The sequence below is a fragment of the Podarcis bocagei genome, assembly GCF_964188305.1.
Source record: "Podarcis bocagei genome assembly, chromosome: 8".
Classification (NCBI taxonomy): domain Eukaryota; kingdom Metazoa; phylum Chordata; class Lepidosauria; order Squamata; family Lacertidae; genus Podarcis; species Podarcis bocagei.
In genome coordinates, this window is record NC_138133.1 from 64074792 (window position 1) to 64102613 (window position 27822).

The following is a 27822-nucleotide window of genomic DNA, read 5'->3' on the forward strand; positions in this document are numbered from 1 at the left end:
TTATGGTGAGAAGAATCTGTAACTAGGAAAAAGCTGCTGCTGTTACACAAGACTTTAAGTCAGGAGGTTGAACTTTATTGAGGAAAGCTGCTTGACAATCCCTGACAATCACCACAAAATTCTTTTGCTATTTTTCTGGTCCTCTCCACTCCAAGTGAGCTCTCAATGTGATCACTTCAGTTAAGTAAATGCAATTTCAAAGAATCCCCTGCTGCAAAGAGAAGGAATCCAAACAATGTTAAGGCTCTGTACTTTGTGGATTTCTCTTACCACAAAAATACAGAGAAATGACTAAACCAAGTTAGAGACAACTTTCTTTCCAGGCCTTTTTCTAAAACTGTAACACACTCCAGTTGCTGCAAATGGATAATACCCATATTTCTGTCCAGTAAAGTAGGTTAACCTTTGCACCTACTTGTTGGAGAACTCTGAAGTGCTCTTGATTATTTGTACAGTAGCTGAAAGATTATATGGCCCCTCTCAGATAATTTGTTTAAGCACAACAGCAGTGGCCCAATTGCTCCGTTGTGCCAAAGACAGGATCCAGATGTCCCCCCCCCCCGCCCAGGGTACAGTTCTGTTGCAGGAATATTTTGTGCAACCTTTAGGATCGTGATTGAAGCATGGGATGTGGTTGCATGAGTGCCAAAAACACCTATGGAATATTGTAGAAGCAGGGACTCTTTGACCTTCCTAATGATGTTGGACTCCAACCCCCATGAGCCCCAGCCAGTATGACCAAAAGTAAGGGATGATGGGACTTGTAGTCCAATGTCAATCACAAGTGATGGAGATCGCTTCATTCAGCGAAGGCTGATCCAACCAGAGTCCATCTGCCTTCTTGCTTACAACCAGTCCTGGCTGCCTGCTTCATTCTCCTTAATCTCAGTATCGCCACTGTAGAACTCAACAGGGAGGAAGAGGATGGGAGACAATACCAGGACTGATTGGCTCTGCCTGTCAGCGGCTCTGGCTACTGTTGACATCCTGGTTTTCTGACCTACCTGACCCAGTGGGCACCAGCCACCACTATCTCCACCCTATCATATGCTCATAGTTCCCCCCCCCTTTTATTATTATTCTATATTCGCTAGATACTGAATGCCTCAATGCAGTACCACCTTACAGCCTCTAGTCAGGGTCTCTTCTCAAACTTGTCATGTGCTGATTCCACACACACACACACACACACACACACACACACACACACACACTCCCAGTTGGAGGGAGGCATATTTCCCCCAGCGCTGATGGTTATCTCATTCAAAAGCAGAACAACCATTTGCAACAGGTTCCTAATCATTACCTCCCATCAGCCAACTGTCTTTGGGCTGTTAACCAGCAATCTGCCTAACAAATGAACGGTCATCCAGAAGTTGTTTTAACCAGCAACTTGCATGGCTTTAAAAGAGAGTTTAGACTCCATTTGCTGTGTCAAATTACTTGGCTTGTGGGTGGTGACAGCACGAAACGAGGGATTTGAGGGGTTCGTGGCACAAAACAGCACTAAACTAGCACTAAACTTTAGCATCAGTTTGGGGAGGGATCCAGAATTTTGGGGTCACACGTTAATGAAGCTGAGTGAAAGGAGTTATCAGTGGGAGGCGATGGATGGAACACAGTGCTCTAGCCAGAACAGTCAGCTTTGAATTGGTTCTGTTCAGTGATTTCGCTCGGTGTTTCAGCTCAGTGATTCAGCTCAGTTCAGAGGGTGGCCGCATCTGGCTGTGCTCTGTTGTCCATCGATCCCATCCTCGTCGCCAGTGTTAAGTTGTGGGTGAACATATCAGACGACACAGCAATTCTTCAAACAGCTCTTGTTTATTCACAGGCCAGAACAGAACTGAACTGAAGGGTTCAGTCAGCCTGCTTATATAGAGCTCCAGTACAACGTAACTGTAACAACTTTCTGTAACTATCCAATCACTGAATGTCACTTTCGTGTGTTTTTTTTAAATGATATTTATTAAGCATTTTAAAATTAGAGAAAGATCAAAAAGACAAAGAAGAAGAAAAACAAGGGAAAAACAAACAGCAATCAAACAATACAAATCGATAAAAATCAAAATAAAAAAGCAGATAAAAATCAAAATCAAAAAGCACACTGAACGTCACTTTCGATTCCTTATTTGCATATGTGGACCTGAGTAAAAACTATCTACAGTATCCCCCTGCTGGCCCAGGGTGAGAACTTCAGTACGTAACAGCTACTAAGCATGATGGTCTTCTACCTTCCCAATTTGGGACAGTGTGATACCTCTAAGGTGGAGAGAGAACCCTGGCATTCAGTTCCTGCTTGTTGCTGACCACTCTGAAAACAAGAGGCTGGACTACATGGGCCTTTGGCCTGATCCAGCAGGGCTCTTCTTATGCTCTTACTTTCTTATAAGCCATAACGACACGATATGATTGTTTTACAAAACCACCTTCCAAGGTCCAAAGTGTTGGAACAATTATGCTATAACATTTGGCACTGACAAGGCATTTAGTGGAGCTAACGCCCCTGACTTTAATAGCTTACTGTTTATAATTTTAACTCGGCACACTTTTACCATTATTTGCAAAGCTTATCTATTGATTTGCAGCATGTAACACAGCAATGAGCAATTAGTTCCCCATCACCGTGTATTCCTTTTAGTGCAAAACGCTAACTCCCCCACCCCTGCTTTATAGCCATGCTTGATAAACACACACATGTATGTTTTGACCCCAAGAGGAGGCATGGCAGGAAATTCATATTTGCTAGAGTCAGCCAGGCAAGAGGCTATTTTCAAGCCAGTGATGCAGTAAATACAGGCTATTTTCTGCATCAGTAGAAACTGCTGTACCCCCCAATGAAGTGTATCATTTCCAGAGAGAGCTCAGTCTCAAACACACCTGGAAGCCAGTGCTGCCCCCTAATCCTAAGCAAGCAAGGATGGGTTTTGTTTACTTACCGTATTTTTCACCCTATAGGACACACTTTTCCCCCTCCAAAAATGAAGGGGAAATCTGGGTGCGTCCTATGGGGCGAATGCAGGCTTTTGCTGAAGCTTGGAGAGCAAGAGGGGTCGGTGCGCACCGACCCCTTTCGCTCTCCAGGCTTCAGGAACACATCCGCAGCCTAGGCAGCCCTACGGGAGGTCCGGCAGGGATGTCTAGGCTGCGGATAGCAGCCTGCCGCCCGGCGGGCGGGCGGGTCGCCCTGAAGCAGAGCGCCCCCCTCGCCAGGCAGACATCCGCAGCGTGGGGAGCCTTGCCGGACTTCCCGGCAAGGCTCCCCACGCTGCGGATAGCAGCCTGTCGCCCGGCGGGCGGGGCACCCTGAAGCAGAGCGCCCCCCTCGCCAGGCAGACATCCGCAGCATGGGGAGCCTTGCCGGACTTCCCGGCAAGGCTCCCCACGCTGTGGATAGCAGCCTGCCGGCCCCGCAGGGGGGGGCGCCCTGATGCAGAGCGCCCCTCGCGCGGGGCAGACATCGGCCAGCCCCACAAGCTCGGGGGACAGCAGGGAGGCGCAGCGCCGCCATCCCGCTGTTCCTCGACCTGGTTCTGTTTCCCCGACCTGCTTTTGGGGGGGAAATAAAGGGAATTTTTTCCCCTTTATTTCCCCCCAAAAAAACTAGGTGCGTCCTATGGGACGGAGCGTCCTATGGGGCGAAAAATACGGTAATAGTGAGAAAGACACTGGGTGGTATTAGACTAGATCTGAAATCAATGGACTCAAGTTAATTTTGCGTATGTCTTTGGCAAATACAACCCATTCTGCACATGTTCAGAGGCCCTTAAATATGTAGACACAGCCACTCTAGATATTTCGGGAATCTGCTGAAAATAGATTATTGGTCTAAACCTGGCACAAATTAAGCTCTTCCCAAGCAAGAATTAAAAGTCTGCATTCTGTACAACTACCAAATGCAGCGTGGGGGAGTGGGGAGAAAATTATTCATCAGACTGATGATTCTCTGCAGAATACTAATCCATTTCTATATCTTCCTCAGACTATTAAGGGATGTAGTCTCATGTATTATTCAAACTGTGTTTTTCAGGAGACCAAAACATTGGAAAGATCAGACTACTGTGCAAGCACCTTTCTTGCAAAGTTGAAGAACATTTTGAGGGGAAGCAACGACAAGATCACAATATCCTTGCAACAGAATCCTTCCACCTGCAGCAAACAAATCTGCCTGATTGGAATCCAAAGTACACAAAGCAAATATGTGGTAACATTCTGAATTGATAGCGACTCCATCAGCTTGCTTGCAACGCTCCAGGCTTTAAAAAATAATAATTTTGCAATGTATAAAATGCATCTCCTTGATACTTGCTTTACCATTACATAACACTGTAGTGTGGGGATGCGGGTGGTGCTGTGGGTTAAATCACAGAGCCTAGAACTTGCTGATCAGAATGCTGGTGGTTTGAATCCCCACGACGGGGTGAGCTCCCGTTGCTCGGTCCCTGCTCCTGCCAACCTAGCAGTTCGAAAGCACGTCAAAGTGCAAGTAGATAAATAGGTATCGCTCCGGCGGGAAGGTAAACGGCATTTCCGTGCGCTGCTCTGGTTCACCAGAAGCGGCTTAGTCATGCTGGCCACATGACCCGGAAGCTGGACGCCGGCTCCATCGGCCAATAAAGCGAGATGAGTGCCGCAACCCCAGAGTTGGTCACGACTGGACCTACTGGTCAGGGGGTCCCTTTACCTTTACCACTGTAGTGTAGATGGAGCCATAGCCAGCATCAGAACACTGTTGGGTGCCTTCTGATGCCCATATCCCTGCAGGGCCTGGTGAAAGTGTGAAAAAGCAGTGATAAAAGGGAGGTGATGGCAAGGATGTAGCATGAGGGGGGCGTTCTGCCAGGGCAATCGCCCCGGGAACATTTTTTTTGGCGGCGCTGCTCATGCAGCCCCCCTGAGCTAGCCCTTTGCCGTTTTGGAGGGACACCAGTTGGATATAACCCAATAGAAGTGTGTGGGGGGTGTATGAGAAGAGAGGTATTTGCAGCTCAGAGCTCTAGCTTCATGCTTTTCTTATTTCTTATGTTGCTTTTGCCACAGTTTGCCTGGCTAGTTTATTTCTTCTATGTATGCTTAATTAAAGCCAATTGTTGAACTGTGTACACACACCCATAACCAGTACTCTGTTGTAGAGATGAACAGCTGTAGTGTACCCCTCCTCTTCTCACATGATGAAAAATGATTCACCGTATCGGAAACATATGTTAGGTTCTGGTGGAACGCTGGGAAGTTACGGTACTTAGTTGGAAATGATGTTAGGAAAGGGCATCTTAGGTGCTACTCCACTCTTGTCTTTCTGCTGCTGTTGTCTCCAATATAATTTATATATAGAAATATTTATATACCACCAGTCCATACAATGTAACATGCTGGTGTGCAACAGTATATACAATAAAATATAAAACACCATAAAAACAGTAAAAAGGAAAGAAAAGCTATATAGGCATGTCTACATACTAAAGGTCAGAAAGTCAAAAGTGAGAGTGCCTGCTGGATGAGTGTTCCACAGAAGAGGACTGGTGACACTACATGCCTGATTTCTAGAGGACACCAGTCAATTCTTTGTAACCCAGGGGACAGCTAGTAATATTCCTCCGATTCACCTCATGCTGGACCTCATCATTGTCCTTCCAGATAGCAATCTTACAGTTCCAATTCTTCTTAGTTTCATGATTCACACTTGGAAAGAAATCTAAGGCCCCACAGTTGCCTAAACTGTACGAGCTCAGAGTTTCACTACTTCTTTTTCTAAGCTCATCACATCCAATTGATGCAATGGTCAAGTGAGGGTCAAGGAGTTGGCTAATACCTACAGCTTTCTATGGAACCAGAGATGGCTTGGACAGCCCAAAATATAAAGAAAACTGTCTGAATGTGGAATGCTGGTGGTTTAACCTTTAACCTTTGAATCTGTGGTTTTCACCAATATAGAGGGACAAATAACTAGCTAGCAGTGGATATGTTTGCACACTGGGTTAATAAATCACACTGTGCACAAGTTGTACGCTAGAGTATGCAGCCTGATCAATCCTGCTTCCCTTCTCCCCCATAGAGCTTAGCTTTATGCCACAGCACAGCCCAAAGTCATTAACACATTGGCAATCCAGCAACAAACATGGTTTCAGGCTGGGTAGTGATTGTGGCCTGTGAGGGCAGAACAAACTATGATCCTCAGTGTGGATGTAAAACCAATGCGATTTGTTGTTGTTATAGCCACTGCTGCACCAGTGGTACATAGTTATCTCCCGCTTGGAGTACTGCAATGCGCTCTACATGGGGCTACCTTTGGAGGAGACTTGGAAACAACTACAATTAATCCAGAAAGTGGCTGCTAGACTGGTGACTGGGAGCCACTGCCAGAACCACGTAACACCAGTTTTAAAAGACCTACATTGGCTACCAGTACGTTTCCAAGCACAATTCAAAGTGTCGGCTTTGCCATTTAAAGCCCTAAATGGCTTCAGCCCTGTATACCTGAAGGAGCATCTCCACCCCCGTTGTTCAGCCCAGACATTGAGATCTAGCTCCGAGGGCATTCTGGCAGTTCCCTCATTGTGAGAAGTGAAGTTACAGGCAGAGGGCTTTCTCAGTAGCCACACCCACCCTGTGGAACCCCCTCCTGTCAGATGTCAAAGAGATAAATAATTATACTACCGTCCGTAGACATCCGAAGGCAGCCTTAAATCCAGACAATTTTAATGTGTGATGTTCTGTTGTGTTATTGTTGTTGTGTTTCCGTATATTATTTTGGGAAGCTGCCCAGAGTGGCTGGGGCAACCCAGTCAGATGGGCGGGGTAAAAAATAAAAAAATTATAAATTATTAGCCCCAAGCATCCAAAATGTACGATTGGTGAAGGCTAACACACACTGCACCTCATACTCTTTTAAATTTGGAAGTTGCTTTTAGGTTAATCTGTTTAGGACCCTGATATAGTGCAGATGGGATGCTGCACTGTGAGTTAAAACACAGAGCCTAGGACTTGCCGATCAGAAGGTCGGCGGTTCGAATCCCCACGACGGGGTGAGCTCCCGTTGCTTGGTCCCTGCTCCTGCCAACCTAGAAGTTCGAAAGCATGTCAAAGTGCAAGTAGATAAATAGGTACCGCTCCGGTGGGAAGGTAAATGGCGTTTCCGTGTGTTGCTCTAGTTTCACCAGAAGCGGCTTAGTCATGCTGGCCATATGACCCGGAAGCTGTACGCTGGCTCCCTCAGCCAATGAAGCGCCGCAACCCCAGAGTCGTCCACGACTGGACCTAATGGTCAGGGTTCCCTTTACCCTTTACCTTTATAGTGCAGATGCACTACAGGAAGAATTGTCTTCATGCAACATTGTGATACTGCATGGGCAGGAACTGACCCCCCGGCAAAAAAGAAAGAATTGCACACAGTTTTGTATACACAGCTGCACACAGTACACTTTGTACACAGCATTGTTGAAGCAGCTGACCTCTTTCCCTTTTGGCACTGAAAGCCAAATCAATCAGTCCAGCCAGGTGCAGTCAGGGAGGAAGAAACCTGCTCATCATCAATAGATGCTGGCAACTGTTTTCAAGTTCCCCAAGCCTTGGGGGCAAAGTTTTGTTTTGGTATCATGAAATTAGATCTCTAAGTGATACCCACATTTAGCACATTCTTCAGGTGAGGCTTTCACTTCATCTCCATTTCAGAAAAGCAGGTCTGCTTTTTACCAACTATCAGCTATTTTTAGGCAAAGGAACCCACTTAAAATGTGCATGAATTTAAATGAATTTAGATGGGTAAATGAAAAAGTGGTGTTTGCTTATTAAATTTGTTCGCAGTTAGGCAGCTTAAATGACTTGGCACATCAGTGGATGTGAAATTTGTGAAATAAGGTGCACCATGCAGAAAAGAGTAAAAGCACAGCATAAAGTAGGCTAAAAAGAAAATAATTTGCATGTAACTGAAATCTGGGTCATGAAGGTGCACTAGGCAAATGACCTCCCAGGGTTGAGTCATGAAGGGTACTGATTCTAGTATAATTAATAGTGAATTGTATGTCAAATCCCAATTAAATAGCATATTTCCAAAAATATGAAGCATGATCCTGACAAAAGAACAAAAGTATGTGCTTAGCTTTCCCATATTAAAATCAAGATGGCTTAAAAGGTACTTCTATGTTTTATGGATGTTTAAATTTTAATGTATTAATGGGATTGTTTTATTGTGTTTATTTTGGATGTTTATCATTTGTGATGAAACTTTTTAGTGTTTTGTAAGCTGCTTATAAGAATAATTTTGCATTAATTAATAATAATAATAATTTGGCATATATAAAATTTATTGTTGTTGCTATGCTTGTGCTGTTGTTGGTTATTGCTTACCTTTATCTTGATCATGCCCCAAATGCTTTATTAGCAGAGCGCCATCAGCTGAAACTTTCTCTGTCCCCCTTTCTCTCCATTCCCTCCTCCTCCTCCTCCTCCTCCTCCTCCTCACCCCTAAAGTTTGTAGTAATATTCCAAAGACAAATACTGAAACATCTTTGGGAAAACTCTAAAACTGTATTTGGTGAAAAGGATTCATAGTTGTGAGCACATGCTCGGTTGAATGAAAGTGAGTTCAAGACACTGAGCCATTTTGTAACTTTTTGACCTTCCAGGTTTCTACCTTCCAAGCACGTATCTGTAGATAAGACTATAATGTTTCCTATATGAAAATTCTGGGGGTTGCATAAAGCAGGAAATGACTAGTCATTTTAGTATTCCACACTTCAGCATTTTCCTTCTCCTGTTTTTTGTTGATCTGCAGGCTCGGCACACTTCCTCTTTGGGTGTACTGTACTTTTTTGGTGTAATAAAACAAATGTACCGGTAATCATCAGTGAAGACACCCTTCTTCGAAAAACATAACATGAAACCTAGCTTGTGGCAGTCCTCTTGTTCCCTAATTGTCTCCCATTTCAAATAACTACTGAAGTGAGTGGATTTTGCCAAAAATCAAAAGGAAAAAAAGATGCTGATGAAAGGAATTGCTCTTGCGAGACATAATTTGAATCAATGTATTTTTGATGCCATAGAAGAGGTAAAACCAGATCTTGACAATCTGTACAGTTACTGACAGCACAAGCCTATGCATGTCTACTTAGAAATGATCCCCACTGAGGTCAACAAGACCTATTCCCAGGTAAGTGTGTATAGGACTGCAGTCGACAAAGCAAAAACTTAAGCATCCTAACATTTTCTCAACTACGTTTATGTAAGCTTTATTTTTTCAAATAAAGCAGATGTCAAGGAACGCTTGGGGATGTTAAAGCACATATCAGAATTTCACCAAGGTCCTGCCTGCAGGCTTCCCACAGGCATGTGGTAGGTCACTATGAGAAAAGGATGCTGGAATTGATGGGCCTTTGATCCAAGGAGCCTCTTTTTATGTCCTTAACATAAATTTCAATGGGGTTTGGGGTTTTCTTAGGAACGAGAAATTTATACCACTGTAACAATATTCCAGATATCTGTGAGTCTGTGTTTTCATTTCTTCTCCTTCTGCTGGCAGCACTTATCATTAGAAAGCTGAGAGGGAGAGGGTACTAGACTCTGCTTGAGCAACCTGTGACTCCTTTACCTGGAAGAAAACCCTAAGACTATGACATCCTACTTTCCAGAAGCAGTAAGGAAAAGCCTCTCTCAGTGCGCCTTTAAAGGCTACTGTGACATCAGCAGGCAACAAATCCCCTTTAGTTTATTCTGCTCTCTGTTTTGTATGCTTGAAAATTACAAGTTCTGAGTGGCAAGCTGTGCTATTTAGCAGATTTAAAAACATTTGATTAGCACAGCTACTGCCTTGGACAAATTTGGTGCAAGCTATATGTTGTAGATGCAAGTTTACACTTCTCCCCTCCTGTGCATATTAAGAAAAGTCCTGTCTACCCCAATTCAATTTTAAATGTACATTCTACCACTTAATTGACATCTTGCTACCACTTAAAAAGACTACAGGGAAACAAGTACTGAATGAAAACAAGGCTTTTTGAGCAGGAACTCCTGGGCTACATCCACACTAAACATTTAAAGCACCTGGCTTCTCCCAAGGAATCCTGGGAGCTGTAGTTTGTTAAGGGTGCTGGAAATTATTGCTCTGTGAGGGTTCCCAGGATTCTTTGGAGGAGGGAAGCCGTGAGCTTTAAATGTATGGTGCAGATGTGACTGTGTTGGTTCCTTTATTCCTTCTCCATATAGGTCTTTCATCATAACAGCAGCAAAAGAGAGGGCACACAGAAGGGACATTTTATCATCTGGACCAAAGCAAAATTTGACCCGGGGCATCAGATTAATGTGTGGTTAGAAATTGCCAACTGCAATTTGGCTGCTGCTAGTTGAAACTGTAGGTTAGAGAGCATAAAGTTCCTGACCCAAGCCTCCCAATCTTCATACAAACAGACATACAGTGACACAGATTCAAGCAGAAACAAGGAGTCCTGCTGCAGAAGAGCTTATTAGAGAACTGACACTCTTAGAACGAGCAACTGAAAGGTGCAGTTATAATGACAGCCTCAACCAATTGAGATGTACAGTTTCAAACTGTCCCTATTTATACACTTACAGTGAGCTGCTGCTCTATACAGCAGAACTCAGGGATGTCTTCTGAAGGATAGATAATGATATCTCCACCCTGCCAAGGGGACCATGTTAGAAAATTAGAACTGCATGTGCAAACCATGATAATCTCAAGGGGGTTTTGTGTGTGTGGCCATGTGAGCCAGCATCTGCTGGAAAGTTTCATCTTTTAAAGCCAACACACACAGTTGTGCTCCCCAACCCACCCATTGGCCAGCACATTTACTGAATAATCTCTGGCCAGGGGTGGGGAACCTCTGTGATGCTGGCAGTGGAGTTCATTGGGGGTGGCCCTCTAAAGGTCACATGCCAGCTAGCCCTAGAAGCACCATTGATTCTGTGACACTGCCTGCCACAAGTAATTTAATCTATGGGTGATGACCCATAGATGAGACCCATAGATGACCCACTAGCTGAGACCTAGTAAAAGAATCCCAATAAGAGGGGTGGGGAAAAGAAAGGAGAAACACAGAGCAGGAGTGGAGACAATATTCATCTACTACATATCAGAGTCGTCACAATACTATAGAACAGATGTTATGAAGTCAGTAGCTTCCTATATGGAAACACTCATGGATAGAAATGTCTTGTAATAATAATAGCTTGATCAGGCCAACATATGTCTTGAAGTTGGATAATGGCAAGTTAAAATCTGCAGCAGAGATGAAATTTTACAGAAAGTGAAAACTGAAAAGACAATGTTGAAAAGTAGCTGCAGAGGCCTACCAAAGTTTGGGGAACAATTATTTTGGGATCAAAACATGTCTATGGCACTGCTTCAAACATTTTCTTTTGCTATTAATTTACTATGTATATTTTACATGTTTGTATTAAAATTAAAACTATGAAACTTCTTAAGCATTCTATATGACAGCGAGATCACTCAAGTCTGTGAATGATACTGCTGATCATAATGTTCTATAAAAGAACATTACCACTGTAGCTACATTTGTCTATGATTTATTGCTTATTGTAGGCAGGGGTAATATGGCTGAATGCCCAGGGAGGCACTTGGCCATAAATCTAACCTTTTAAAAATCTTAAGACTGGGCTGAAAACTGAACATCCTCAGTAACATGATAGACCATTGAGAAATCAGTGCTCAGCTCATGGTGTAGCCAAAATTGAGCACTTTTGCATTTCATTGATTTCCACTGGGATAGTTAAGGATATGCATAACTGTTTTCCATTGAAATCAATGGACCTAAAAGTACTTAACTTTGTCATGTTGTTCAGTTGCACAAGACATTTTGCAATCTTCTGAACGGCACTTTCTCCATAATAGGTATTTCTAACATACAGTAAAGAGGAACTGATTTTGAGTTTTACTAGGCTCTGATCAGATGTAGGGAGTAGAGCATGCTGACTGGACTTCCACTGTTTCTCTAAAGAGCTGCCAATTGCATTCATTTTGTTTCAACCACAAGTCGGACTAGACTTTAAAAACCACAATTGATCTATTTAGTATGGATTCTCCTTTCCCAGTTTGTAATGTTAGAGCAAGGATGAATCTTTGTTTGATGCAATAAAAAATTGTAAATCATAGAATTGTAGAGTTGGAAGGGACCCTGTGGATCATCTAGTCCAATGTGACGAAAGTTACATATTCCAAATAACCAAGCAGTAGCTCTACGACTACGAAAGACAGTGCTTGTTACCTCATACTCCGAGATCCTGTTCTCTGGAGGTCTTAGGTATTGCAAAACCCTATGGAACCTGTGCCAAATATGTAAAGGATCTACTACTCCCTTCCCATTGAAGAGCCTTTATGCTCACAAGATTAAATGCCTTCCTCTCTGCAGTGACCAAAGGTAGATTCTCTCATACCCCATATCAAACCCGTCTGTGTGCCTGCAACCAAGTAGTACCTGATTCAATGGACCACATTCTCTTAGAATGCTCTCTACACAGTAGACCTCGCCAACTGATGCTGAGCAAAATGTTGGACCTCCGGCCTATAACACCAAGAAGTCAAATGAGGTTTCTCCTGGCAGATCAGGACAAAGATATCACTGTTTTAGTAGCTTCCTTTTTAGCCACAATTTTACCCGAAAGGGTTTCCAACGAGCCATCCTTTTGGGGGACAGGGCAAAGCAGAATATTTAAGTGCACACGATCACAGTGTGACCTGATGACCCTTGACAGCTTCACCCTTGTCCTTTTAATTATCCCAGTGACCTGAAATGTTTTATACTGTGATGGCAATTTGATTTGATTTTGATTTTAGTCCAACCCCCTGCAATGCAGCTGTCCCATATGGGGATCAAACCTGCAACTTCGGCATTATCAGCATGATGCTCTAATCAACTGAACTATCCAGGCTTTTTGTGATGCTGCCAGTTGCCCCATGCTGGAATTTGTGCCATTAGAGTACATTATCAAATCAGAATTACTTGAGGGCTTGCAAATGTTGGGATATTAGATAATAGCCTCAGAGGACTGACATTTACAGGAGCATATTCAGAGGCACATAGTCTCCCTTTTGTAAGGGGCAGGTTGCTGAAAGCATATTGCACCAGTGTTCCATTATTTGCCCTGACTCTGAATTAGTCCCAGGTTCAAGTCTTCTATGTACATCTGAGAGACAGTGAATAGCTCAAAGTCACTTGGTATGTGATCTTCCGGTTATGTACCCTCTGAACAGCATTATTAATCATTATTGTTTGCATTGATGCCTCACCTTATGGGCAAAGCAGTTCACAAGGCAAAATTCTGTATACAAAACAACTTCATGCTGGAGCTGTGTGGAAAGGGAGAGGCTAAATATTTGATTCAGGATAACTGAGCTCTCATTCTGTTCTGTTCTGTTGTAGTATAAGCAAACAATGGCCAATTCAGGGTAGAGAGATGAGATAATTTTACTATGGCCAATAGAATCAAAAACAGCTCTAAGAGGCATTTATTAAGGCATTTATTTTCTAGAAAATACTTTTGGACAAAACAGGATCTTATTTCTATGTAAATCTGATGCCGGGCAGAGAAAGACTGACAAGGTAAAGAGAACTGACAACAGTAATTCTGTAGCAGGAGAGGACTGGAAATACCAGGGATGATCTACCTCTCTGTCATGTGAGAATCTTAAGTTTTTTATCCACTGATCTTTCTTCTTGTTCACCTTACAAAACTAGAAGTTGAAGGTAACTATGTTGGTTTATGGGGGCAGGAGTGGGGATCCAAAGGCAACACTAGCATAGCATGAGGACTAATTGGAAAACACCATAAAGAAGGAGGGGGACTGTACGGAGGACTGGCCTCTACAAAGGACTGTTTGGTCTAAGCGTGGTTTAAAAATTAAGAACCAAGGGCAAGCAGGGGCTTTGAAGTTGCCCCTTAGCAGTCAGCAACAGGACAGCAGACTCAGTTTTTCCCATGATGGAGAGATGCATTTACATTATAGATATTCTTTCAAATTTTATATCTATACATTGGCACAGGCACATTTTGTGCAAATTTGCTTCCTCTTTTTTGGTGTTGTGTAGGTGCCTATGATATAATGTAGTGAGAAAGCTGTTGAGCTCACCAGAATTCTCTTCTCCAGGCTGGGTCTTCTGCCAAAAGAAAAAAAGAAAGAAGCGGTGGTGGTTGGTTGTGGCAGAAACAGAAAGAATATTTGGGGGCATGTTGGAAAAGGCCAATCTGCAAATTGCAGCAGTGTTAAGCCATGGATAGACATGTTGATCTAAGTTGCTTACAAAGCAGGTAAGTATTTATTGCTGTTTCCTAAACAAGAGACAGTAAACAGAAACTAGATCAGCATGGAAGAGCTGAGTTGCTAAATGAAACCACAGCTCTTTGCATGTTAATTAAGGTAAACTTGGGAATATGGCAGTAATTTACTCTTATTTAGTCCTACCCCAGCATAGTAGGGCTGTATGTGCAGCTGATACAGATGTGCATCAGAATGGTCATCTAGTTTTATTGAACTAGACTTATGTGCCTGAGTATGCTCATCCCATAGGAGCATAATCACACATGCATCAAAATATTATTAGATATAGATCAGGACGACAATGTGCAAGGAAAACAGAACATTAATTTGAATACTGTTTAGCCTTTGGGACAGTGTATATGATCAATTTAAAACCATAAATGCATGCCGCTTATTGTGCTGCTATTGTGCTTGTTTTCTTTCTCCTTTTTAAAAATACCTGCTTGCTTTAATTATTTGCATTTTATCTTGTTGCTGTTTTAAAATTTGTTTGTATGCTGTTTGAAGATTAATTGGTCAAAAGGCTGAGTATGTGTATGACATGACTAGGTGTTTTTCCATCATTTCTCTTTTCTCATTAATTGGAAAAATGTAGTCTAAACAGATGCATTTGTTAACATGCCTGACATAGTTTTGGTTGGTTTGCTTTAAGCATGGATCAGGTGATCCACGATTCTAAGAAAGGGAAAGGACCTTAATCTGCCTTATCAGATGACATGAACTGCAGTTATGCCATAATAAATGTGTTATATCTTTTAAGTGCCACAAGTCTCTTTGTTGTTTTTGCTGCAACAAAATAGCAGGCTGCCCCTCTGGAAATCTAGTTCAATAAATATTTTAATCAGAGGCACCTTTTTAATTGATTCATCCAACTGATATAGCTTGCAGCCCTACTCTAGTGTAAACAGTGGGGTCAAAAGATCATGAAATGAAAAGAGTAAAAGATAAAGGTAAAGGACCCCTGACAGTTAAGTCCAGTTGCGAAAGACTGTAGTACTGTAGTGGCTTATCTGAAACTTGTAGGGTATTACTACTGCTACTAACTTCTATTCTTTACTTTTGGGTATATGCATACTTGCACATATGCCCCTGGCAGCTGAAGAGGCCACCATGCCTGTGATGAAGTGAAATCTAGTCCACAAAAATTATACTGCAAGACAATTGTTACCTTGTCTGACTTATTTACTATATTTATATCCCGCTTTACTTACAAGGAAATGGCATATGCCATTCTCCCCTTCTCCATTTTATCTGCACAACTGTCCTGGAGTTAGGCTGACTGGCCCAAGCTCACCCATCCCTGGCCCAAATTCACCCCTGTGGGCTTCATGGCTGAGTGAGAATTTGAATTGGGCTCTTGGTTGTTTATACCTCAAACAGTTGCTTAATAACTACCTATTGCAAAAGCATTTCATGTTAATCCTTGTAAATGCTTAATCTGTTAAAAGAAAAGTGCTGCGGCAAAACCTTCCAAGCTTTTGAAGAGAGTACAGAATGTTATTCTCTCACACACTAAAGGATAGCTTGTCTTTAAAAAGTTCAAAATAGCCTTCCCTAAAAGTGATGTATTGAATGGACACTGTTCTACTTTCAATATCTTGCTCGCTCATGTTCTTTTCAGTATTCGAATCCACTTGGATGAAAAACCTTTGCGGAGATATTAAATATGTTTTGATTTATGGCTTGGCATATAGCCTTTCTAGAACCTTGAGGTCAATTTAAAAAGTAAGAGTCCTGCATGAAGCATATTACATTTCCTTCCAGCATAATGAAAAGGTATACCCTGCTGAGATGATGGGTCCAATAGTATATGGAGTTTTAATTTGATCCTGCTAACTTGAAGTATTGCATGCTAGGATATGCAATTGCTGCATGTCACACCGTCACTGGAATATGATTCTTGTGTGTGCCTTATGTAATTTCTTTTAACTTAAAAAAGTTGGGCTAAGGTTAACATATAAATTTTTGCCCTCTGAAAAATGTTAGTGAGGACAGGAAGTTTTTCCATGCAATTTTCTTATGCTTCATATATATATATATATATATATATATATATATATATATGCTTTCGTAGATTTTCACGGGTACAGGAATGTAGGTTTTGGTGTCTTCGGGTGTCTTCCCGTGTAAGAGTTGGGGTGTCTAGGCGACGTTTCGACGAGGTCTCACTCGTCATCTTCAGGCTGGTGCTTTCGGCTTCTTGTTACTGGAACAGAGCAGGATCTCAGTGTTTGAGTTCCTATAAATACTGTTGAGGGGGTGTGGTGCAGAGAAGAAGTTCCCAGGTTATTGTGCCTTTTCTTCTTTTGTTCTTTAATTACTTGGGGGATATCTTGAGTGATATCTTGAGTGGTATTCTGAGTACCACTTAGGTGGGTCATTAAGTGTGGATTAGTTGCTATAGCTTTCGTGTCTTGACCTTTTGAGCTAGTGAAGAGATTTTTCTGAGAAGATGGCTGTACTGCACTTAGTTGTGCTCTGGCTTGGCTTCGTGTATAGGGGCGAGCTGTGGTTTTGTGCCCTGTGCCAGCCAGATCTGTGTAGGGATTGCAGGGGGGTGCAGCATCCGGAGGTGCCACTATGGTTTGGCTACCGGATGGAGTCTGTAATTTATCTGTGGAGAGGGTCTGGGTTTGGGTCTGGTGTGGTTGATAGGTGATGGCGTTCTGTGTGCCTCTGGTCCTGGTGTCGGTTTTTGTGGGGAGGGCTAATTTCCAGATGTCTGGCAGGCGGGACGTGTCGTCACGCTTGTTCATGTTGTGAGGGTGTTTCTCTATCTCGATGGCTTCCATGATTATTCTCTTGTGGTGATGTTCCATGTTAAAGAGCAATTTGGAATCTGCAAAATTAATTTCGTGTCCTGTTTCTTTCATGTGTTGGAAAAGAGAGGAGGTTTTTTCTTCTTTTTTGACGGCATTCTTGTGTTCTGCGATACGTGCATTTATTCGTCTGTTTGTTTGTCCAATGTACGTGGCTGGGCAGACTTTGCAGGGTATTTCATAGACCCACATGAACACATCGGACTACCAAGCAAAACTATCAAATCTACTCCAAGACCCTACCTACCAACCTATAAAAACAGATCCCACCACCTATCTGGAAAAAACCACCAAATCCAAAATAAAAGCCTCTCCTATCAGTGAAGAAATCCAGCTAAGAATCATCCCCAGAGAAAAATCATCCAGATGCCCCAAACTCTACGGTCTCCCCAAGATACACAAAGAAGGAACACCACTCAGACCAATAGTCAGCTCCATAGGCTCACCTCTACAAAATCTCGCTAAATTTCTCGCTAAGCAACTTCAGCCCTATGCAGAATCCATCGCTTCACACGTTACTAACTCCTTCCAGTTCATAGAAACAATAAAGAAGCAAAACCTACATCCCGATGACCTACTTGTGAGCTTCGATGTTGTATCTCTCTTCACTCAAGTGCCCATTAATGAAGCCTTGACAGCCATTCAAAACAAATACAATCCCCCCAAATACATCCTGGACCTGACCAACCACTGCCTAACCAACACGTACTTCATCCACAATGGACAAAGATACAAACAGATAGAAGGAGCGCCTATGGGATCACCCCTCTCACCGGTCATCGCAAATTTGTACATGGAACACTTTGAAACCAATGCTTTAGACAAGTCAGAACACAAACCCAAACTTTGGCTCAGATATGTTGACGACACCTTTGTAATTTGGCCACACGGGAAAGAAAAACTAGACAGCTTCCTCACACATCTCAACAGCCTACACCCCAAAATACAATTTACTATGGAAATAGAAGCCAACAACCAACTTCCCTTCCTTGACGTCCTAATCTACAAAAAACCTGATGGCTCCCTAGGACACACTATCTACCGGAAAAAAACACACACCAACCGCTACTTACATGCACAATCACACCACCACCCTGCACAAATAAACTCCGTAGCCAAGACTCTCATCTCCAGAACCAAACGCCTGGCTGACAAAGACCACTTGACAACTGAGTTACAGAATCTCTCAAATGTGTTAATCGCCAATGGATACCAGCAAAACAGGGTTACGAAGCTAATCCAAAAAGAAACACCCCCCAAAAACCAAGACACAGAAGAAAACAATGGCATGGCCCTCCTTCCTTATATCAAGGGCACTACAGACAAAATCAGCAAAATCCTCCATAAACACAATATCAAAACAGCCTTTTGCACCAACCAAAAAATAGCCAATATCCTCAGAAACCCCAAAGATAAAATCCAGTTGGAAAACCAAGGGGTCTATGAAATACCCTGCAAAGTCTGCCCAGCCACGTACATTGGACAAACAAACAGACGAATAAATGCACGTATCGCAGAACACAAGAATGCCGTCAAAAAAGAAGAAAAAACCTCCTCTCTTTTCCAACACATGAAAGAAACAGGACACGAAATTAATTTTGCAGATTCCAAATTGCTCTTTAACATGGAACATCACCACAAGAGAATAATCATGGAAGCCATCGAGATAGAGAAACACCCTCACAACATGAACAAGCGTGACGACACGTCCCGCCTGCCAGACATCTGGAAATTAGCCCTCCCCACAAAAACCGACACCAGGACCAGAGGCACACAGAACGCCATCACCTATCAACCACACCAGACCCAAACCCAGACCCTCTCCACAGATAAATTACAGACTCCATCCGGTAGCCAAACCATAGTGGCACCTCCGGATGCTGCACCCCCCTGCAATCCCTACACAGATCTGGCTGGCACAGGGCACAAAACCACAGCTCGCCCCTATACACGAAGCCAAGCCAGAGCACAACTAAGTGCAGTACAGCCATCTTCTCAGAAAAATCTCTTCACTAGCTCAAAAGGTCAAGACACGAAAGCTATAGCAACTAATCCACACTTAATGACCCACCTAAGTGGTACTCAGAATACCACTCAAGATATCACTCAAGATATCCCCCAAGTAATTAAAGAACAAAAGAAGAAAAGGCACAATAACCTGGGAACTTCTTCTCTGCACCACACCCCCTCAACAGTATTTATAGGAACTCAAACACTGAGATCCTGCTCTGTTCCAGTAACAAGAAGCCGAAAGCACCAGCCTGAAGATGACGAGTGAGACCTCGTCGAAACGTCGCCTAGACACCCCAACTCTTACACGGGAAGACACCCGAAGACACCAAAACCTACATATATATATATATATATATATTTGCTTTCGTATATATATTTGTTGAAAACTACTTTTCAGAGAACTTAATATGCTATATTTTTCCTGTGTGTTGTTGTGTTGTTCAGAGTTCTGGAAATACACACAGGCCGTGCTATCCAAATGCATGTTATGCAAAAAATCACTTATCCAAACACAATGAATTAGTACCCCAACCTTGCTATACACACTCATATATCCAAACAGCCAGAGGTGCATGTAGTACTGTAAACAAATAAGTGCTGGTGGTGCCATACTGGAGAGCTGTATGAGTCTAGGGTTGCCATACATTCGGAATTTTCTGGACATAGCCAGGAAATGTATCTGAATTTTAACCTTTTGAAATATGACAATCCTCTATGAGTCATACACCATGCCTGCTAAGCCAGACTGCTGCTCTCAGGTGTGATGGAAGTCACTGTCCCTTTGCCAGTGCTGAAGTAAGAGCCAGCTACCCTTCCAGCCAACTCCTGCCTTGGGCAGCAAATTGTCTTGGGGCAGGCCTTGTGCATGCCCCCAAGTTGGATGATGCCTTAATATGTTTAACATTGCAGCCTTTAGTTGCTTTACAGGGTGATGCTATGCATGTTTTCTTCAGAAGTGGGTCCCACTGTGTTTATTGGGGCTCACTCCCAGGAAAGTGAACATAGGCATGAACAAGGCCGGCCCACCCATGAGGGAAGGTGTGGCAACTGCCTCAGGCGGCAGGACCCACAATCCTGCTGTATATATTTACAACCCCCTTGGTTCCTGATGCAGATCTTCACTTCTACCCCTTTTTCCTTAGTAGGGAGGAGGTGGCACCATTTTGTGGCTCGCCTCAGGTGCTGAAATGTCTTGGGCTGGCCTTGGGGTTGCAACCTTCAACCGTCCATCAGTTTTGCCTCATCGGCTGACAAGCCACAAACCTGCTCAGGTTACTCCATTCATGGCACAGAGAGGCTTGTTGAACAGGCTCAGCTCTTCCTATCGAGCCCTAGAAGCTTATATATATATGCACAAAACTGCATAAATATAGTAATATTTTGTTTTTGTTTTTATTTTTTAAATAATAACTCAGTCGTGTCCTCTTGAGCAACTCTAAAAACGCCCCCACTCGGCCAGCTTTTCCAGTTAATTCGGTATAATACTCCCCCTCCCACCCGTCTCGTTTTCTCTCACACTTGGTTCAGCCCGGGCCAAACGGCGCGCCTCTTTGAAGACATTCTTCCTCAGTTCCCACCCCCTTACTTTTCTCAGCCAGTGGTTCAGCCCGGGACCTCCGCTCGCCGGCGGAGAGCGGTACTACCGTAAATCAAACTGCTGCTCTTTGCTCCGACAAGTTCCATCTCCTCAGCTCCTTTTGCGTAGTAGGGCTTGAAGCGCCATGTGTGCGCGTGCGCAGGGCGGCCCCGCCCCGCCCCCCTTCTCCTTTCGCCGCTTCAGTCGCGTTTGGGTTGCCTCGCGCTGGATCCTCCTCCTCCTCCCTCCCTCCCTCCTTCCCTCTCCACCTCGACGGTTGGGGCGCGCGCCGCCAGTGGCAGGCGGGAGACGGGGCGCGCGCGCGCCATCTCTGCCTCTCTCTCTCTCTCTCTGTGTCTCTTTTTTCTGTGAGCCAGGAGGAGGAGAGCCTCCAATGCCGCTGCTGTGAGATGGCATCATTTTGTTGCGCTGTGGCGGCAGCGGCGTTAGTGGCAGCGGCGTTTGGGAGCGGTGCCGAGGGCTGAGGCGTCGGCGGCTGGCGTGGAGGGGGAAGGACAACCCTCCGCCACAGCGAGGCGGCGGCGGCGGCGGCGGCACCACAACGCAGCTGGGCTCAGAGCCACGGTAAGGCAGGCACCGAAAAGCAGCCAGCTTGACTGGACTGACTGACAAATAAACAGGCTGCGCAGCCAACGCCAGCTCTTCTCGGTCGGTTCCTGGCGGCGGTGGCCTGACGGAGACTCCTGAGGGAGAGAAGCGTCGTGGGGGCCCTGCATTTCTCGCCCCCTTTGGGGGAGGGGGTGGGAGTAAAGCGTGCGAAACTGCGAGTCTCCCCCCCCCCGCACCCACTCACCCACCCCTTCTCTCTCTCTGCTGGGCCCTCCTGCTGGTTCGGGGAGTGGAGGGCGAAGGGTGCCCCGTGTCTTCTTGCTTCGCCTGCCTCCCCCTTCCAACCCTTTTGCCACTCTTGCCCTGGTGTCACCTTGTTTATTCATTTCGTGGATCTTTAACTGGCGGCAGGGGCGGGGTAAGGCAGGCCGTGGGAGATGGGCCAGCTTGAGCCTTGAACCCTGTTAGCAGCGCTGAGTGGATTGGCAGAGCCGTCAGCGCCCTGGGAAGCAGTCCCGCCAGGGCGGCCCCCTGCCTCTCGATCCAAAGGGGGAGGAGAATATTAGTTACATTTTGATTGCTGTTTACCTTCGTTCTTGGAAAGGGGGTAGAGGAAGAAGGAAGAGGCACTCTCACTTTGGGATGACCTACTGTGACTCTGCAGCCTGTCATTCTCTCTCTCCCCCGCCCCCCAGCTTCGTCCTATCACCCTCCCTCTTTTTGCCCAAAATACTGCACAACATTGCTTTTCTCTATTGCTGCAAAGGGAATGGAAGGCCTGCGACGGTTGATCATACCTTCCTACCAGAATACCGCGTATTCCACCAAGTATCTGAAATAATATTGTTTGCAGCTGGATTCTGTTGTATGCTTGGTTGAAAGTTAAGTCGCACTGAATCTGATGTGACTTGCTTCCAAGTAAGTGGGCATATGATGTAGCCTTAACGAATGCTAATAATAAAAAAGATAGTGTTATGCAATAGGACGGTAATGGGACTCTTCAGAAACTTGATCAGAACAAGGAAGGTCCTGCATAATAGAGGCTTACAATACTTCAGTGTTGAGGTGATGTGACAGTGTCTGCTCTAAGTCTTATGCAGCTGAACTCTCCCAAAATGTTAACAACTCTACAAGTTATTACAATTAGTGCTCAAGTACTGTGTGTTTGTAAATCTACATGGCTGAATGTGCACTGTTGAGTATTTTATTATTAAGTTTCTAGTATGAATCAAATATATCATATTCTGTTTTTCTGTTACGAACTCAAGGGTTTCCAGGGTATTCATGAGACGCCAGCTATACTTAGACATGTTTTTAGTGCAGTTGCTGCACTATGTGCATTAGACCATGGCTTGAGACCAAAATACTGTACATGTTCAGATGTTGCTTTTTTGACATGCAGGTTTTCTACAGCAGTAGTTTTCATCAGATTCAGCACCCATCTTTAACCCCAACCTGCAATATGGAATCATTTTATTTGGACTTTCTAGGACATATTTAGACATCACACTAAACAAAGTTTTTCCTCAACACAAGAGCCACAGTGAGTGCTCCCCTATTTTCACCCACATGGCCAGGAGAATTTTGGAAGCTTTTACTTTTAGTTTCTTTTAACTATAACTTTACATTTTGTCTAAATGGTAGAACATAGTTTAACACCAACAGTGCTAAACAGTCAGTTTAAATAAGAATAACTATTTCCAGTTCAGGCAAAATAAGAAGTCATGTTTATAGGAAACAGGAAATAAGTTTCCATAGTCTTTCTATTCCATCTGTGTAGGAGGAGAAAATGGAAGAAGGGGAGTGGGAGCCCAAGGTTTGCTTCTTTTTGTGCATGTCTTTCTAAACCATGATTTAACACAGGATGGGAAACCTTTTTATTTCCTGCAACATTCCTTTGGAAATGCTAGAGACAAAAGCGTTCCAGATTGAGTGATCCAAAATAAAGACCGCCATGCTTCAATTTTCATTAATGTTAAAATTTGCAAGCCTGTTCTGCCCAGAAGTAAGCCTCATTGGATTTGATTGGTTGATCTCAAATATATAGAGGTTTTAAAAACATACAACAAACTAATACAGCACTGATCTGAATACTTATTTCTCTCCACCCATGCATAAGTTTGGCAGAAGCTTACTATTTTTTCCTTAAGCAGCTGGGGAAAAACTTAATCTCTCCAAACCATATAATCAGAAAGAAGAGGTGAGGGAGAACATCAATCATTTTTTTCTCAAGTAAAATACTCCCCTTCCACTTGCTCAGGAGCTACATGGAAAGATCAGGAAAATGCTTCTTTAAACACCTAGGAAAATTAAGGAGTAAATAAAAAGGAAGCAACTCTGTTGGGATGAAAGAATAGAGTATTTGGGTCAGGGATTACATGTCTAGGTTCAGGACAGAAAATGCATGTGTGAATGACTTGTGCTAGAGAATGGGCATGGGGGAGCACAATCTCCTTGGTTCTGGACCTCTCAGTGGCTTTTTATATCATTGACCATAGCTGTCTGTCTCAGATGTCACTTGAGGACACTGTTCCTGCATGGGGGTTACAGTTCAGAAGATGGTGCTGGAGGACTTATGTTCTACCTATTGTCCTTTGGCATTGTTCATGGTACTTTTTTATTTCCCATACTTTTTAACATACATGAAACTACTAGTGAGGTCATGCAGCTCCATCTCTCTTTTCCACATTCTTATCCTAAGGAAACCCTGAACAGATACCTGGGGGCAGTGTTTGGGTAGATGAGGTTAAACAACAAGACAAAAGTGCTGTGAGTTCGGGAAAACTGCACATCCAGTTGGCATTGTATTCCCCCTAAGGGGCCAAGTGAACATTTTGGGAGTGCTCCTGGACTTGGTGCTATCTGTGGAGGCACATGTAACATTGGTGGCCCATGTGTTTTAACTAGTTTGAGCTGTTTTGTCTTATCCAGAGGAGGCAGATCTTGCCTCAGTGTCATTTGTGTTGGTTACATTCAGGTTGGATTACTTGAATGCACTCTGCATGGAGCTTCTCTTAAAGATGATACAGTAGTTTCAATTACTGCACCAAGTATGTGGTAGCAAGAACACTTCTAGGAGTCAAGCGTTCTTATCTTATTACAGCGCCAGTTACACTACCTGCCTGTTCACTTCTGGGCCCAATTTAAGGTGATGGTGTTTAAAATAGTAAAGACTTTGGGTCTAGACTGTCAGAAGGACTGCCTACATTAATAAGTACCTGCTAGAAACCTGAGATTGACATCCGAGGACCTTCTCTGTGGTCCACTGATAAAAATGGTCAGGTTGTTGAGTACAAACCCCATATTTCTGAAATGCCGTCTCTGAGGGAATTCATATGGCTCCATTTCTGCTGATCTTCAGGGAAACCCTGGGTTGTTTTTTGTTTTTGTTGTAATTTGGTCAGCTTTTGGATGATTTTAGGATTTTATCTATTGCTGTTATTTTCGTGTTAATTGGTTTTACTGCTACTTTAAATTTTGGATTTTTAATGTATAGCATTGATTTGTTGGGAAAGTATACACACTAAAAGATAAAGTAGACACATGCTGTAGCTGTCACAATGCCTTCTTCCACATAATGGAGTTCCTTTACATTTGGTCTCTTCATATCTGCTTTTTCTGTTAAAGCTAAGCCCTAAAAATAAATGGTGGTGGCATGATTACTTTTGGATTATAACACTTTTGGGTTACAACACAAGGAACTGAAGACCAATGTTCTGCAATAGGGAACTGGATCTGAATCCTTATGTCTTCTAACCCTGCTCCCCAGGCCTAATTCAACGGGTGGATGGGGCTGTCCTCTGCCGATCACCTGACTTCACAATGACATTGGGTGACATGACACTTTGAAAAGGCAGGTATGCTTCAAATGCCAGGTGTGCAGATGATTGATGGGGCTTTAAAACTCATTTTGGCCCATCTACCTTTTTTATTAGCTCACACCTGACATATAGGATATCATGTGACTTGGCAGGTAAGCATGGCTTAGCCAAAATGGCTCAGAGGTTTCTCTAGCCATGTTCTACAATGTGTGTAACTTATGTAATATTCCTTTTAGGCATGGTCTAGCCAAAGTTAAGCACCTAAGATTGCAGTATTGTGCATACTTTGGAGTATTAAGCATAATTTGATTTACTTCCATAGCATGCATAGGAGCAGATTGTAAGTCACATTGATTTAAATAAAAGAGATTTAAGTATGCTCAGACCAGTGGGATTTGTAGCCCCTTTCTTCACTTGAGTATCAGCATAACCTTGGTGCTTAAGATGATCCTCTAAATAAAGTGGTTAAAGTGTTAATCTTTAAGTTTCTGTTTAAAAAATGAAAAAGAGCTGAGTGTGTACACAGGTTGGGGACAGTTAGAACAGGGCTAGGCAACCTCAGGCTCAGGCCAAACATTGCCTTCCAGACTTTTTGCAGGCCACAACCCCTCTCCCCACATCACACCTTTCACTGGTATTGCTTTACCATATTGCTTTATTTGAGTGTTATTGCCTTTATTTGATTGTTATTGCCTTGCTGAAATGTGTCCTTTGCCTCTGATAATAACTCTTTCTTGCCTGGATAGAGAATAGAGAGGGGTATGTAAATGTGCATGTAAATAATCCTATCATACAAAGGTGAAATGTTCACTGCTCTTCTCACTTTTGTATGTGGCCCCCAGAAGCTTGCCCAGAAGGGAGTGAGGCCCTCTGCCTGGAAAAGGTACCATCCATCCCTGAGTTAGTGGTTAAGTTGAGTTCTCATGTTATTGCTGTTTAGGTGTAATGGGGCAGTGGAAACTGTGAGTAAGATAATGTGGTGTGTCCTGTGAGTTCATCTTATAGCATGGTGGATAAAAAATCAATGTTTGATATACCGTATTTTTCGCCCTATAAGATGCACTTTTTCCCCTCCAAAAATGAAGGGGAAATGTGGGTGCGTCCTATGGGGCGAATGCAGGCTTTCGCTGAAGCCTGGAGAGTGAGAGCGGTAGGTGCGCACCGACCCCTCTCGCTCTCCAGGCTTCGCGGACCTCTCCTCAAGCAGCGGGAACGCTCCCGCTGCTTGGGGAGAGTTGCCGGCATCCCGAAGCCTGCGCGCGCTGATCTCAGCGCGTCCAGGCTTCGCGGATCTCTCCACAAGCAGCGGGAACGCTCCCGCTGCTTGGGGAGAGTTGCCGGCATCCCGGAGCCTGCGCGCGCTGATCTCAGCGCGTCCAGGCTTCGCGGATCTCTCCACAAGCAGCGGGAACGTTCCCGCTGCTTGGGGAGAGTTGCCGGCATCCCGGAGCCTGCGCGCGCTGATCTCAGCGCGTCCAGGCTTCGCGGATCTCTCCCCAAGCAGCGGGAACGCTCCCGCTGCTTGGGGAGAGTTGCCGGCATCCCGAAGCCTGCGCGCGCTGATCTCAGCGCGTCCAGGCTTCGCGGATCTCTCCTCAAGCAGCGGGAACGCTCCCGCTGCTTGGGGAGAGTTGCCGGCATCCCGAAGCCTGCGTGCGCTGATCTCAGCGCGTCCAGGCTTCGCGGATCTCTCCTCAAGCAGCGGGAACGCTCCCGCTGCTTGGGGAGAGTTGCCGGCATCCCGAAGCCTGTGCGCGCTGATCTCAGCGCATCCAGGCTTCGCGGACCTCTTCTCAAGCTGCGGGAGCCACCGCTGGGCTCCCACGGCTTGAAGAGAGCTGCCTGTTTGGGGGCTGGGGTCGGGGGAAGCTCGGGCTGCCCCAGCCCCGCGCCTGGGGGGGAAATAATTTTTTTCCCTTTATTTCCCCCCCAAAAAACTAGGTGCGTCTTATGGGACGGTGCGTCCTATAGGGCGAAAAATACGGTACTTGGGTTTTAAAAGTCATTTATTAAGAATTTATGTTAAAATAAATTGGTTAAAACAAAACCTTGCAAGTTAAACTCCACTATTCTTAACTAGTAGCAGCTGGTGGAGTGGGACAGTTTAGCTTACCTGGCTTTTCAGTGTGGAGGTTGCTTCTGAGAACCAACAGGAGGGATGAGGCAGTGGGCAACGTGAAGGTGAGGCAAATTAACTCTGCTGCTGCACCCACATCATACCCACCTTCCTGGTCCTTACTTTGTGTTAGGAAGTCAGGTAAGCAATGCCACTCCATTCCACCGCTTCTGCTCCTTAAATTTGAACTGGTTAGCTGCCTGATTCACATGTAATAATGGCTCTGTGGATGAGCCTCCAAAAGATCGTGTGAAGTATAGGGCTCACATGCTCCACCTTCCTTCTCCTGTGGTACGGCTAGGAGGAAGACTTCTGCTCTGTTCAGTTGTGCTTTCAATGGCTTAGTGTTGCATATAAAACAGGGGTCATGGTTTAAAACACACGATAGTTAAACAAGTCAATTTCATAACTCATAATTAGCTTGAATTTAACTCATGAATTTATTTGGTTATGTTTGGTTATTCAAAAATTCTGGAGAGTAATCTTGGTTTTAAAAAAAATCACAGGATAACAGATCATTGTGATCCAAAGAAAATATTACTAGCCTATCTAAAGTAATATGTTGAGAAAGATGATTTAGATATACTGCTGACTGTGTTAGTAGCAAACGCCTTGGAATGGCTCAA

The 27822-nt window shown here is 44.1% G+C and overlaps 1 protein-coding gene and 1 long non-coding RNA gene across 6 annotated transcripts in view; one reads left to right on the forward strand and one right to left on the reverse strand.

Moving 5' to 3' along the window:
* LOC308593127 overlaps positions 1–20835 on the reverse strand; it is a 64107-nt gene extending 43272 nt beyond the window's left edge. For 2 of the 4 annotated variants that reach the window (XR_014010755.1, XR_014010756.1), the window contains exons 1-3: positions 20699–20835; positions 14093–14120; positions 12441–12527 (exon numbers count right to left, since the gene is read on the reverse strand). This is a non-coding gene — a long non-coding RNA (uncharacterized lncRNA). Of the gene's footprint in view, positions 1–11877; positions 12528–14092; positions 14121–20698 lie in introns of those variants that run through there. The other 2 variants (XR_014010758.1, XR_014010757.1) reach the window with 2 other exon arrangements.
* A 146-nt stretch (positions 20836–20981) lies between these two features.
* The window catches only part of WWP1 (WW domain containing E3 ubiquitin protein ligase 1), a 55731-nt gene continuing 48890 nt past the window's right edge, over positions 20982–27822 (forward strand). Inside the window, exon 1 of one of the 2 annotated variants that reach the window (XM_081204479.1) lies at positions 20982–21274. The gene's annotated coding sequence lies outside the window, so the exon portion shown is untranslated. The remainder of the gene's footprint in view (positions 21275–27822) is intronic. The other variant, XM_081204478.1, reaches the window with a different exon arrangement.